The sequence below is a fragment of the Caretta caretta genome, chromosome 26 (assembly GCF_965140235.1).
Source record: "Caretta caretta isolate rCarCar2 chromosome 26, rCarCar1.hap1, whole genome shotgun sequence".
Lineage (NCBI taxonomy): Eukaryota > Metazoa > Chordata > Testudines > Cheloniidae > Caretta > Caretta caretta.
The window spans coordinates 2,400,617-2,414,035 of NC_134231.1; positions in this window are offsets into that span (position 1 = coordinate 2,400,617).

Consider the following 13,419-nt stretch of genomic DNA (forward strand, 5'->3'; position numbering starts at 1 on the left):
GACTGAGGAAGGACTGGCTATATTGTGTGCTATGGTTGTAGCCTTCATTAGTAATCACAAAGGGACACATCCTCGTGCTACTCAGATCAAGGTGGTTTTTGCCAGTGACTCTACTGGCACCAGGATTGGTCCATTTCTCTTTGTTCCCCTATGGGGGATGCAGAATTTTGCGCTGTGTCTGCATGTATGGTTGAAGTCGAGTGCCAATCAGATCATTTTAAACAAAATGAAATTTAATCAAAATATGCTCTTTCATCAAAGCCAAAATGTCTGGGGGAGATGTATCTGTTTGGATGAAGTTTTCATCACAGTTTTTTGGTCCAGGGCTCTCTGATCACTTCTGACCAGAGAGAGAAAATCCCAATTGAAAAGCTCAGGCTACCAATCTGAAAACAGAGAGACAAGGTGGGGGAGGTAATATCTTGGATTGGACCAGCTTTGGTTGGTGAAAGAGACAAGCCTTCAGGTGAACACAGAAATGGGAAAGCTTGTCTGTTTCTCCAACAGAGGTTGGTCCAATAAAAAATATTACCTCCCCCACCTTGTCTCTCTCTCATATCCTGGGACCAACATGGCTCCAGCAACACTGCAAACAAGATCTGAAAACGGACATTTTCAATACAATTCCATTATGGAAAAACATTCAAAGGCTTTGGTGGTGATCCAGTGTGAAACAACTACAGATTTTGAAAACTCAAAAGTTGCTGTGAAACAGAATGATCATCCTCTGGCCAGCTCTGACGAAGTCAACACTTACAGCATGGACAGTGCGTATGTCGATGCTAATGGTTTGGAGGTTTCATGGTGCTGTTTAATACATCAGCTTAGAATTATAGAAATATAGGACTGGAAGGGACTTCGAGAACCAGTCCATCCAGCCCCCTGCTCAGAGGCAGGGCAAAGTAAAGCTGGCCCATTCCAGACAGATGTTTGTCCAACCTGATCTTAAACACCTTCAACAACAGTGATTCCACAATCTCCCTTGGAAGCCTGATACAGCTCTAGCTATTTTTAGAGTTTTTCCTAATATCTAACCTCAATCTTCCTGGCTGCAGATTAAGCCCATTACTTCTTGTCCTACCTTCAGGGGAGATGCTGAAGTCTTTTTTTCTGTAGTCTTTTAAATTTTGCTGTCACCCATATTTTGAATGAATTTGTATCAGCAGGCACAAAAGCCTAGAAAGCAAAACAAGGTACCAAGTTCACCTCTGGGTTGAGTGGGTGTCGCTCCAGGGAAGTACACAGAGATGTAACCCTTATGGCAGTGATGAGTCTGGGCCATGGCTCATCGAGGTCAGTGATAGAGTACACAGTGTACACAGGCAAACCTTGTCAGATAGCAACCATCTCCCACCTGGGTATCGAACGAAGTACAGAAGGTAATGGCTTAAAGGAGGCAGTGCTCTCTTTTTAGATCTAAACAGAGAGGGCACGGAGGAATAGTAGCACTTGCAATCATAAAGGAGCCTTAGAAAGCTCAGTTTCCCTACGGGTGAGTTTGGTATTGATAACTTGGGGCTCATCCTGTATCTAATCTATATATCACAACAAATAATCTGTCAAATAATCTGTATTGTTCTTAGTCATGGAGTTTAGGGCATTATTTGCAAGGTTCCATGTATTAAGAAATGAGCCAATCCGGTTTTATAGTGGTAATTTTAAAGCCTGCACATATCTGTGACTGATTTGGGATGCTAACTTGCGTATGCTGCATATAGCCCTTTGGCATGCTCTTTCTCTTCACCTCACCACTGTTCGACTCTGGCCCCGCTGTGTGGAGCAGCACTAAATACGTGTATTAAATCATTACCGACGGGCTCTGAAAGAACATGTATAATGCTGTCAACTACTTCAACTTCCTGTAACATGCCGGGCTCGGCAGTCCAGCCAAATGGAACGTGAGTGTCTTGTACAGCATGTAATACAGTGGGCTACATTCAGGCAGAACTGCCTGTGCGGGGCCTGGTCGGTGGGTAAACAGAGGACTCACCAGCACAAGTGTTCACTTCTGAACAACGTGGGTGAAATTCTGGCCTCATTGAAGTTAATGGGAATTTTGCTTCAACAGGGCCAGGATTTCACCTTGTGTTTTCAAGGTTTCCATAGGTCCTTTGCAGACCGAAGGCTCTGTCCCTGCCTCCCTCTGATTCAGAGATGCTGCTGTCCAAGGAATCTCAGGCACACAGAACACAGGAATAACTGAATGACGCTCCTAGCAACACTTGGTAACACTGTAAATGTTTTAACGTAAAGAGCCCATATGAGAATAGCCTTATGACATATTCTACTACAGAGACATGGCTCCAAGGATTTGAATGTTTATCTGTTTTGCATTTAGCAAGAGGGGAAAGGCCATCTGGGTCTCAACCCCACTATGAAACACTTGGGCTTTCGCAACTGGCAAATAGATTTGGTATTTTTCCCTTCTGTTTTTGCAGAGAAAACAGGACATACTTTGCTTTTCTATCCAATGCAACCTTATTAGATGTGATGTCAGAAATCTCACCAGCCAGTTCCTCTATAGCATTTAGACCCTAATCTTTCTGTTGTGTTTTCTATAATGGAAAACATATGTGCGGTGAGGCTACTTTCCCTGGATTTGCAGACATTTGTCTCACCGAGTCACCACCAGTGCCAATTAGACAAGCTTTCTGCTTATCATAATGTATTGACATGTTTCCTTGTTCGTGTAGAAAGAATACACCTTGCTTCCACAAACTTCTCCCATTGCGGAGCTCTGACAATGGTCAGATCTCCCTAGAGAGCTTTCTCCCGTCAGAACTCAATCTCACTTCGCTGCTCTAGAGGTCTTTCACAAGCAGAGATGGTCTGTTCAGAATTCAGTTGCAGAATCTAGACAGTATTTGTCTATAGGAAGGTCAGCTATTCGAGTGCTCAGAACCCACAGCTAGAACCAAATTTTCAACAGCTCATCTCCTATTTAGGCACCTTATTTTGGGTCTGCCTTATTTTGGTGCCTAAATGATTGCTGGGGTCTTTTGAAAATGTGACTCAAATCTTGTGTAGTGCTGTCTGCTACTCTGGGTATTTACGCCACACCCATCACTTGTTTGTAACTAGCTGCTTCTCCCCTGGTATCTGTCTTACATTATCCAATTACAAACCTACCGCCTCAGGACAGACGATGCAGTCTGTGTACTGCAATGTGGGATGCACATGGCCGCTGGCTCCTGGAAAGTAACCTCAGCACCTGCCCTGAGCTACGGAGCTATTCTTGACGCTCACCGATATCTTTGTTTGCATTAAACAAACATCTGTAGTGGGGTGTAATACTTGTGACAAAGGCTGCTCACAAAGCGGCTAGCTTTAGAGCATGCGGTAAACCAAACATTCGCATCAGCGTCCCATTCGGTACATCCTGCTGTCCCTAGTTGCCTTGTAACGCTGATGAAAAACATTGTTTTTTTAAAAATCAGATGGGCTGGTCCCCGGAGATGCTGCATACTTTATCACTCAACTCAGTGGAAGTGCTAGCCCTGGGTTGCTTCCAGTTACTTCGACCTACGACCGTCTCTCAGCCTCAGAGGACAAGGGTGCATTGTCCCACGTTCAGTGACATTGTCCCAAGTTCAGCTCGTGCTGCTCCTACAAAGCTGCTCCCTGTCTCACCTCCCTCAGTCCTGTCCACACAGAGTCAGAAACTGACAGACGGGGTTCGGGAGGAGATACTTATCTCATCTACCTGTCCAGTGAGGCCGAGATAGGAGTGGAGTCTGGGAGTGCAGAGCTCTACGCCCAGCTCCATCGGAGACATGATGGGTGTCCTGGGACAAGTCGTAGGAATTGCTCTGCGGGATACTGGAGCGGCACACAGGAGCCATTCTGCGTAGGCTCACCCAAACTGAGATTTGCCCAGGAACCTGTACCCCCTTGATGCTTGGGGGAAAAAGCCATTTGTTTCCCAACGACCAGAAGCTGCCTGTGCCCCCACTTTGATGTCTCACCCCCAAAAGACAGCACTACACTCACTCAAGGAGGAAGCCTCAGCTGCAGCTGCCTGAGGTTCACCCCTTTGGCTTCCATCCAAGCATAGAGCAGGCCCAACTCTGCTTAGATTTTCAGAGCCTGCAATGAGGAATTAAGGTGCCATGATCTCAAGCAGAACAAGCATGAAGAAGGAAAAACTCGATCAGGTTGGCGGACAGTTGTATGGTGCGTGCCGAACAGGAAAGAGTGCTGTGGAGATCCAAGATTCCACAGCACTTGACAAGAGACACTGGCGTTTGCAGCAAACCAGCATCATCGCTTTCCAATGAGGAGCAAGCAACTAGTTTCCCTGGTTAATAATTTTCTCCACCAGAAGTAGGGAGCAGCAGAATCTGTATAGGAAGTGGAATGTGTTGTCTCTTACAGGGGTTGCTGCTAGCAGGCAGAGTGACTAGGTACCATGGAAAGGAATGTGAAACCATTGTAAAATATATAGGAAATATAGTTAGTGTATGTGAACTAGAGCTCCTGGCACTGCTAGGCTCTGGGACTGGCAATGGGAAAGTCCTACGTCTGCATATCATGCTGAGTGTGTCTCAGGTCTGCTTACTCCAGCCCTGGGCCCACTTCCTTGCCAGCTGATGGTGAGCGATGTGGTGATGCTGCAGGCTACAGGCTTGTAGGGGTAGCTCAGCAGGATGCTTTTAAAATAAGGGACTGGACAATCCTGGCTTCCCTGTGGTGGTGCAGGTTTTATGAAAGGGAGTTTTTGAAGGGAAGGGATGATCGTCATGAAGATATCCCAACAACAGGACTTTCAGTGACGGAACTAGTCCCCTGGCTCACTGGCGCTGGCTGAAAACTTCCCATCTAAAGTTTTGTTTTTTTATGGAAATCTTTTTTGACAAAGTGGAGTTGTTTTTAGCTTTTGGGAAAATGCCCATTTTAATCAAAAATGATCTTTTTTTAGCAAAAAACGAAAACACATTGTCAATGTTATGATCTGTGAGAAGATATCTTTTCCCAACTAATGCTAAAGACATCCCTAACTGCTCATATCATGGGACTGGTCTTCTGGCATGGGATCCATCATACTGCCTGCCTGTGTAACATTTCTCTCTCTTGCTTACTCCCCTTACTAGAACTGCAAACACCATTAGCCAATGAAGGCTGAAAGGCAGGAACCCTACTAGCCAATCCCAGAGAAAGGCTCGGTGGGGAATGATGGACAATAGGTCAAGTGAATGTGTTCAGAAAACTCTGGGGAAATGTCTTTATGTCACAGATCACAGCATCTTCTCTGGCTGTGTGTGAATGGTCTGTGGCTTTGTGCTGATGAAGTGGTTCTCAAAGGGTGAATGGCACGGCTACAGAAAGTCAAAGGTCAGCTGAAGGAATGACCTGCTCTGGTGTGCACAGCAAAATGCGCAGAGAGGAAAATACTAGTAGAGGTGGGCTGGTCTTGTGAATGATACTGTGCTGGGACTCAGGAGATCTGGGTTCAATTCTCCATTCCCCCACAGCTGCTTAGCTGCCTGTGAGCAAGTCACTTATTCTGTCTGCACCTTGCTTCCTGGGGATAACCATCCTTCGTCTCTATCACTTACTTAGCTTGTCGGCTCTTCAAGCACTGTCTCCTACAATGTGTTTGTACAGCACCACGCACAACGGGGTCCTGATCTCAGTTGGGTCCTCTGGGCGCTACTGTCATACAAACAAATGATGATAAACTGGCCAGAACTGGCAGTGTGGATTTGAAGCGAGATCAGAGAACGTACAGTGAGGAAAAGACAGTCCCACCCTGCTGTGATGTGCCGGAGAAAACAAACTCTGGAAAGACCATGGCCAAGGCATTCTTGGGAGACTCAGACACAAGGACTTGATCCGCTTTTGACCAATGCCTGGAAAAGAAAAACTCCCCAGATGAGAGATGTTTTGGGAGACATGGGAGAACTGCAGACTGAACTCTGAGGCTCTGTAATGGGGATGCTGGCAGCCCCTCAGCCAGCTGGCCCCACACCGTGGAATCTTTGGCTCCCATCTCAGCAAAATAGGAAGCAAGTTTGGCTGAAATGCCTGTGGAGACGGTCGGTGTGATAAATGGGGCTATGAAGCGGAAGCATGTGGGAAGCTGCTTTCCGGGTACTTTTCAGCACAGTCCCAGTGTAAAGCTCCCAGCTGAGGAACAGGACTTCCCTGTCCAACTATACAGGGCGATGCAGCTTTCTATACAGGTTTTGCTTTCAAATTGTTTGTAGTGAATTTTATGGAGCAGAGTGGATGGCCCTGGAGATAGAAGACCCTTGTATTCATAAAACAACATCAGCCAGGCAAGCTTGCCCCACTGTGCCCTGCTAATGTGCCTCCGTCCTGATATAGGGCATGTCTCCAAACACGGCAGTCACAGGGTGTGACTCAGCATGAGCAGACATAGCTAGCTTTGATCCATAGCATGGGTGCCGACATCTGGGGAGCCAGGGTAGCTTAGGCTACCTGCCTGAGTATTTACCCAGGGTCCTAGGCGGCTTGGACAACCTTCACTTGTAGCCCATGTGGCCTCATCTTCTCAGCTGTTGGTGTACACGCTCCCTAGATCCAACGAGCTCAGGTACATCTACCCAGGCTGCAATCACCTATCTGATGGCAGTGTAGACAGACCCTTAGAGATGCCACCTCTGGAGTGAGAAGGGACTTCAGTCTCCATGGCCTGTTCAGTTCTCGGTCTCTTTGCAGTGACTGAAGAAAGGGTCCACTGTGGTGGAGTTGGACCCAGATCGCAAAGACGTTTCACGTAAGCCACTGAGTAGCATCAGACAGCAACATGGCTTGGGCACTGCCAACTGACCTGAACCGGTCACCGTCTCATGCTCAGTCCCCAGGGCCATGCAGCATCCTCTGCAGCTCATATGCATTGCTACTAGCAGGACAATGCCTTCTGTTCATTTCAGCCTATGGATTTTAGCGTCAATCATCAGCTGCAGCCTTAAAAGCATAAAATCACTAGACACTAAGTGGAACTTACAGACCTCTCATTATTCATTATAAGCCCCATTTTTTCAGCATTTCAGGTACATGCTTCTCACTAGCTCCAAGGCAGGTCTGTGCTAGCTAGTAACATACTTTATTGTGAAATTTCTAAGTATGCAGCTAGATGACTTCATCAAAGTGCTTTTATTAAATACAGAAAAGAAATTCCAAGTGATTATCTAGTCTAATCAGCCAAAACAGCAATGCTCTGTCAGTCCACTTCCATCTCTAAAGTAATTTATGAAATGCGGGTACAAGGTAGAACTTTAGTTGCAACATTGATTGCTGTTTTTCAGCTATTTCTAGCCAAGAGGAACTTTGCAATGCATTTGGATGGCATCTTAGCCCATGAACATGCAATGTGAGCTACTTAGCTATGTAGCGACTGGATAATGATATCTAACAGTATTATCTCTTACACAGCCTGAGAGTCCCTGTGGGGAGCTTGGTAGAAACCCCTGTGGAGTGGAGCTCAGACCGCTAGTTAAGGGGAACCAGCTTCTACACTTTGGATATTATTTATACCTCTAGGCTCACATTAGTTTATTTCCAAAGATGGCAGGAGAGGCTGGGTTTCATGTGTACCTTCAGTATTTGCCTGAGCCTCTCAGACCAAGCATCTGCCTCTGCTTTTATCTCATGATTTACACTAAGATGAATGTCAAGCTCAAGATTGTTTTCCTGGATCCCATTTCATTGCTGGGTGGACACTCTCTGCCCAGAAGCACTCATTAAACTGTAAAATGAGCTGTGAATCCATTGCAGCCTCTCTTCCGTCTGACCTCTGAGATTCCTCTGTTAGCCCTGCAGAGGCAGTGTGTGGGGGAAGGCCCTTCAGACTCTAGTAACTGCACGGGACAGAGAATCTGAACTCAGGGCAGTGATTTGTTTGGAAAAACATTTCCAAAAGCATGGCACAAGATGTACCCCCTCCACCATCCGCACCCGCTTCCACGGGCAGAGGGGAGCAAAGATTGGAGGGCGTGGGCAGCCAGGGCTCAGACACATACTCTCTCATCCCTAGATGCATGTCATGTAAGGTCAGGAGTTAAAATAGCAGGGCCCTGTAAACGAGGGCAGATTTCTGGGTGGAAATACACGTGGGAGTTAATGGTGCTTCCCACTGCTGTGATGCCCTCTCTGCACCTTCTGAGAGCCTGGAAGGTCCAGAGGCAGCAGGACTCAGCAAGGCAGCAACAGGAAAGGGCTGGGATCACAACACAGCCAGGGTTCAGCTCTACAAGCGGATGGAAACCCCTTCGTAGAGGGGAGAATGAGAAGGGGGCTCTGCAGGTGACCCTGTGGTACTGCTTCATTTGGTGCTGTGGCTCAAGCAACTTCTTTGCTTTCATAACTGACATGCCAAGCCCAGAGGTGCCGGGGCTATGAACTGCCAAGCTCAGAGGTGCCAGAGCTCAGCCCTGGCAAGTCCTGGCACAAATTAAGCACTGCCCTGTGGACCTTTTCCCTCTTGGGGGTGGGTTTCCCCAGGGTTGGGGTGACCAGACTCTGGGCTCTGTATTGCCAGGGGCTACTTTGATTATTTTCTTTTCCCCTCTGCCTCTCAAACCAAAAAAATAGAGTCTTTTACACTGTTTTTTCACTCCAGACAGGCCTACAAGGGTATTAAATGTTTATAAATCTGCCTGGATGGCAGCCAGTCCTGCACTGTGCCAAAGTCGCACATATGGGAGCATTCCTGACAATTGCAACAGAATTGAAATGTTGCATTAGTAAGTTACCAGGCTAAGCTATGAAACCAAGCATCATCATTACGGGGTATAGGACGTGCCTGCCAGCCATCAGGCTACAGTCAGATGTGGCACATATGTTCTGATCAGCTTCATTTCTGATACATCCTCTCCCTGGGGGCTGAGAGAGAGTGGGATTCAAGGGGACAGGGAATCTGGGTTCTGCTTCTTGCTCTCCCATGCATTCTGTATGTGACCTTGGGCAAGTCATTCCCCTGTAGTGCATCAGGTTCTCCAGCTACAAGTCTGAGATGAAGATACCGACCCACCTGGGTAAAGTGGGTGAGACCCATTAGTGACAGGTGTTCCAGAAGCAGCAGTAGGATTCTGATCTCTCATGCAAATTATTTTATCTCTGTGAAGGATAAGGACAAATACACATTTTAAGTGGTAAAGATGAGCCACAGACTGTGCAGTTTGCATCTTTCTCTGCAGCTTGGAAAATATTATTTAACTGCTTCTCCCACACAGTATTTATACAGCCTACCTGAGAAAACCAATTCCATTTCATGACAACTTTTGAGGTTCCAAAACTTGTTTTCGTTTTGCACTGGAATGAGATGAGATCTTTAAAACGCTTTGCAAAATGGAATTGTGTTGACAAGGCCAGGTATTGGATTCGGGTCTCTCTCTTTCTCTCTCTCTCTGGCAGTGATTTGAGACTTCAGAAATCTTCTTGATGAAGAACTTTATGGAAACTGATACATCCTTCTGAAACATTTCAGCTTTGACAAAACAATATTTTTTTCTATGAAGAAATGTTTAGCCAGAAATGGTCCAACCAGCTCTAGTGTGTGCGTGCGTGCGTGTGTGTTTAAGAGGCTAACTGCTGTCATATTACAATGCTGAGATTATTATAATTAGTTGATTTGTATTACTGTGGTTCGCAGGAGCACCAGTCATGGATCAGGACCCCACTGTGCTGGGTGCTGTACCAACACAGAACAAAAAAGGTCCCTGCCCCAAAGACCGTCCAATCTAAACATAAGACAAGAAACAACAACTGGATACAGACAGACAGGGGAGTGCAAGGAAGCCATGAGACGACAGCGATAGTACCCCTGTGTTGCATAGCAGATGGAGAAAGATTACACTGCAAGACATTAGGATCCAAAGCTTTTGTTCAGACTGAAACATCTGGTATTGAATACATACATACAAGAATACAGCCCAGACACACTCCATTTATCATGCGCTAATATTGCTAAAGAGGATCCACAATGAAGTCAGCATTCAGGCAGTTCCTGGGTTGATTTGTAGCTGGCTTTGGTCTCAAGTACCCCCAAGAGCTTTCGTGAGGATGCGTGTGCAACCCTCAAGGCAGCAATGTGCAAATGATGAGATTATCTGGGTTCAATGGGACTGGGGTTAGACCAGCCACAGATATTTGCTGACACCACAAGAAACAGTTTCCTTAATCCCATCCAAGCGAGGCGATCTCAAAGGGGACTGAAGAGCTCTGTGCAAAGAGATGTGGCTCAGCTGCTAAAACGGAGCACAGGAGAAGGTGACAGTTTTAATGATACCGGGGGATGTTAACTCAAAGCGTGTGGGACCTGAGTCTGAAATCAGGACTAAGGATAGCTTTTATTATAGAGCACTCAAAATGTACCAGCATCTATGTTTTGCTGCTGTTGGACTAAACAGAGGGAGGGTGAAATCACTGGCAGCAGGAAGTCACAGGAGAAAGCAAGCAGCCAGCATTAGCGCTGTGAGAATATGTCTGGGAACGTTTGTACAGATACAAAACGAGGGTTCCCTTTTGCAAACATTTTTTATTATTTAAACTACAGCACTAGTGCCTAGTGGCCACCACGTGAGAATAGGGCCCAGTTGTGTTGGGTGCTGCACAAACACGTAGTGACAAACAGTCCCTGCCCTGACGAACTCACCACACTCCAGATAGACACAGAATGGGAGGTGAAACAGAGGCACGGAGCCATAAAGTGAGTTGTCCCCAGTCACCCAGGTCAAATCCAGGAGTCAAATCCAAATCATAGACGATTAGGGTTGGAAGAGACCTCAGGAGGTCATCTAGTCCAACCCCCTGCTCAAAGCCGGACCAACCTCAACTAAATCTCCTGACTCCCATTCCAGTGTCTCATCCACTATACCAGATGCCTTCAGGTTTATTTCCAACAGGCATTCCTACAAGTGCTTTTGGTTTGCAGAGAGTAAAAGTCTTCTGAACTTGTTCACCAGAATTGTTTGCATGTCTTCTTTGAAAATGCTTTGATTTCTCTCCTCCTATGTACATTTCATTTATCCAATCAGAAAGCAGAAGCAACTTGCTATGACTTAACTGGCCAAGCACAGCATGAATAATAAATCCAAGATTCAACTGAAGCAAATAATTTGAGAAAAAAACCCAAGGACTGACCAGTCAACCACACACCTCATTTGGAACTGCAAGGATGCAATCAAGCAGCAGCAGAGACCAAAAAAAAAAAAAAAAAAAAGCAAATACAATACAGTACAGTACCGTGTTAAACATAAACTACTAAAACACAAGGTGAAAGTAGCATTTTTCTTCTGCATAGTGAAGTTTCAAAGCTGTATGAAGTCAACGTTCAGTTGTAAACTTTTGAAAGAAGAACCGTAACGTTGTGTGAACATTTCAGAGTTATGAACAACCTCCATTCCCAAGGGGTTTGTAACTCTGAGGTTCTACTGTACTTGTCCCAGCTGCCAAAGCATGAGCCCAGCAAGGGGCTTGCTTTGAGCAGCTCAGGCAGGCAAACAGAGCAATGTTCCTAGCAAATTAATACCCAAGTAAGTAATCTGTACCTGATAACAGCACTGAGATGCAGCATCCTTCAGCACAGGTCTTGTCAGAGAAGTCGGACATTTGGTGAGAGAAAACTCTCCAGATCCCCTGCTGGTGTAAGTCTCCAAGCCAGGGGTGCTCCATCAAAGTACAATGGCCATGGATCTAGCCCAGAGTGCCCGCAAACGGACTAGACCCTGGAGTGTCTGGTATCAGAAACAACAAAACTGAGAGAAATTCTGAGGCCAGGGACCAGATCCTCAGCTAATATAAATTATAGAACTACACCAATTTACCCCAGCTGGGGATCTGATAACATTCAGTTCTCTGAACTACACCCCAAAACCAGCCTCCGAAGGCTGGGTAGAATGCACCTTGCTGGGAGAAGAATCCAGGGGCTAGTGGGCCTCAGATGTTTCTTGCTTCTTATTTTTGGGTCTTTCCTGTTTTTGTGCTTCTGTTTCATTGAGTAGCTGGAGGTGCCAAGTAGCCAGCTCCTGCCCTGGTTGCAGTGGAGGTTTGGGGGTACAGCCTATGATGTCCATATCTTTTTCCCATCATAGTTACTGTGCACAGACTATGTGGGTAAGGGGATGGTTCCCAGCACCACAAGGTGAGCGCTCTCATACATCTGGGCCAGTATGGACCTGTGCTGAGATGGAAGATCCTGGGTTAGCAGGCCAGGGTAGGGTGGAGCCTGGAAAGGGACTGTGGAGAAGGGGGAGGGAAGCTCCAAAATGGCCCCAAAGCACTCACATAACTTTGGTACTGTCTCCGTCAGCAGATGCTGTCTTTGGGTACACTATGGAGGGGAGGGATGCAGGATGCTCCTGATCCAAAGCACATTGGACTCAATGGAAAGCCCCTCCCCCATTGACTTGGTTGGGCTTTACATGAGAGCCAGAGAGTGCACAGTGGGGAAGACAAGGGTCCAGTCCTGCCGCCCTTGACTCAGGACCCCTGGTGACCTGCATCCCTGACTGCCAGGGGCACAGAGCTCCTGACCCTGCATGGGAACATCTGCACCAGAGGGAGCAGGTCTGCCGCGGGAACACATGGACACATTCCCGGGGGCGGTGGCCTCTGCACCCAGGGCCAGTCCCTGTGCGGGGAAGCGCCTGGGACAGGACATTTCCCGGGGCTGAGCAGTGTAGGAGCCGCCGCTGCCCGTCATGGGAATGAAGGAGCGTTTCGTGTCCTGCAAGGATAAAATATAAACGCAGACGCGTCTCTACCAGCCAGGGTCCCCCTTTATAACGCGTCCTGTGGGCTGGGAATACATCTCAGCGCAACTCGTGGAATAGTTTCATTCCTGCCAAGTGAAAAGCCCCCCACCCCCAGCAGAGAACCAAACGGCCCCCGCCCCGAGCCGGCCTCTGCCCCCTTCCCTTTACACACCTCGGAGGAACAACTCGCTCGCCCGCAGCGCCTCAGACGTGCGTAACGGGTGTAGTTTTGTCCTGAACTCCGCTGTCATTCCCTGTCTCAGGCCTTCCCCGCGAAGTTCTAGCGCCCGGCAGAGGAAAGAGACTAATGGGCCCGTGTGTCCGCCAGTGGAGCTGGCAGTGCGTACCGGAGACCGTGTCCGTGTCCAAACGCCTTGTAAAGTGGGACGAGAGATGAGGCGCGATGCCATCTCTGTGCCCACAAGGCTATGTGTGAGAGTAGCTCCCTGGCTGCAGGGGAGACGGGAGAAAGAAAGACAAGGTTTCTTCCTATGCAATGAGAGAAGTGTCGCTCCTCGGGGAGCATTTTGGTGTCCCTGACTCCCACCTTTTCGAACCGATTTGTGTTCGATGGAGCGGGGAAGGAAATTGACACTTTCCGCGGACTGGAGGGGAATAAACGCCTCGAGCCAAATGCAGAAAAGTGTCATTCTCGCTGGAGGCAAACGCGTCACCTCCGTCCCAGTGTCTGTGCCTGGCA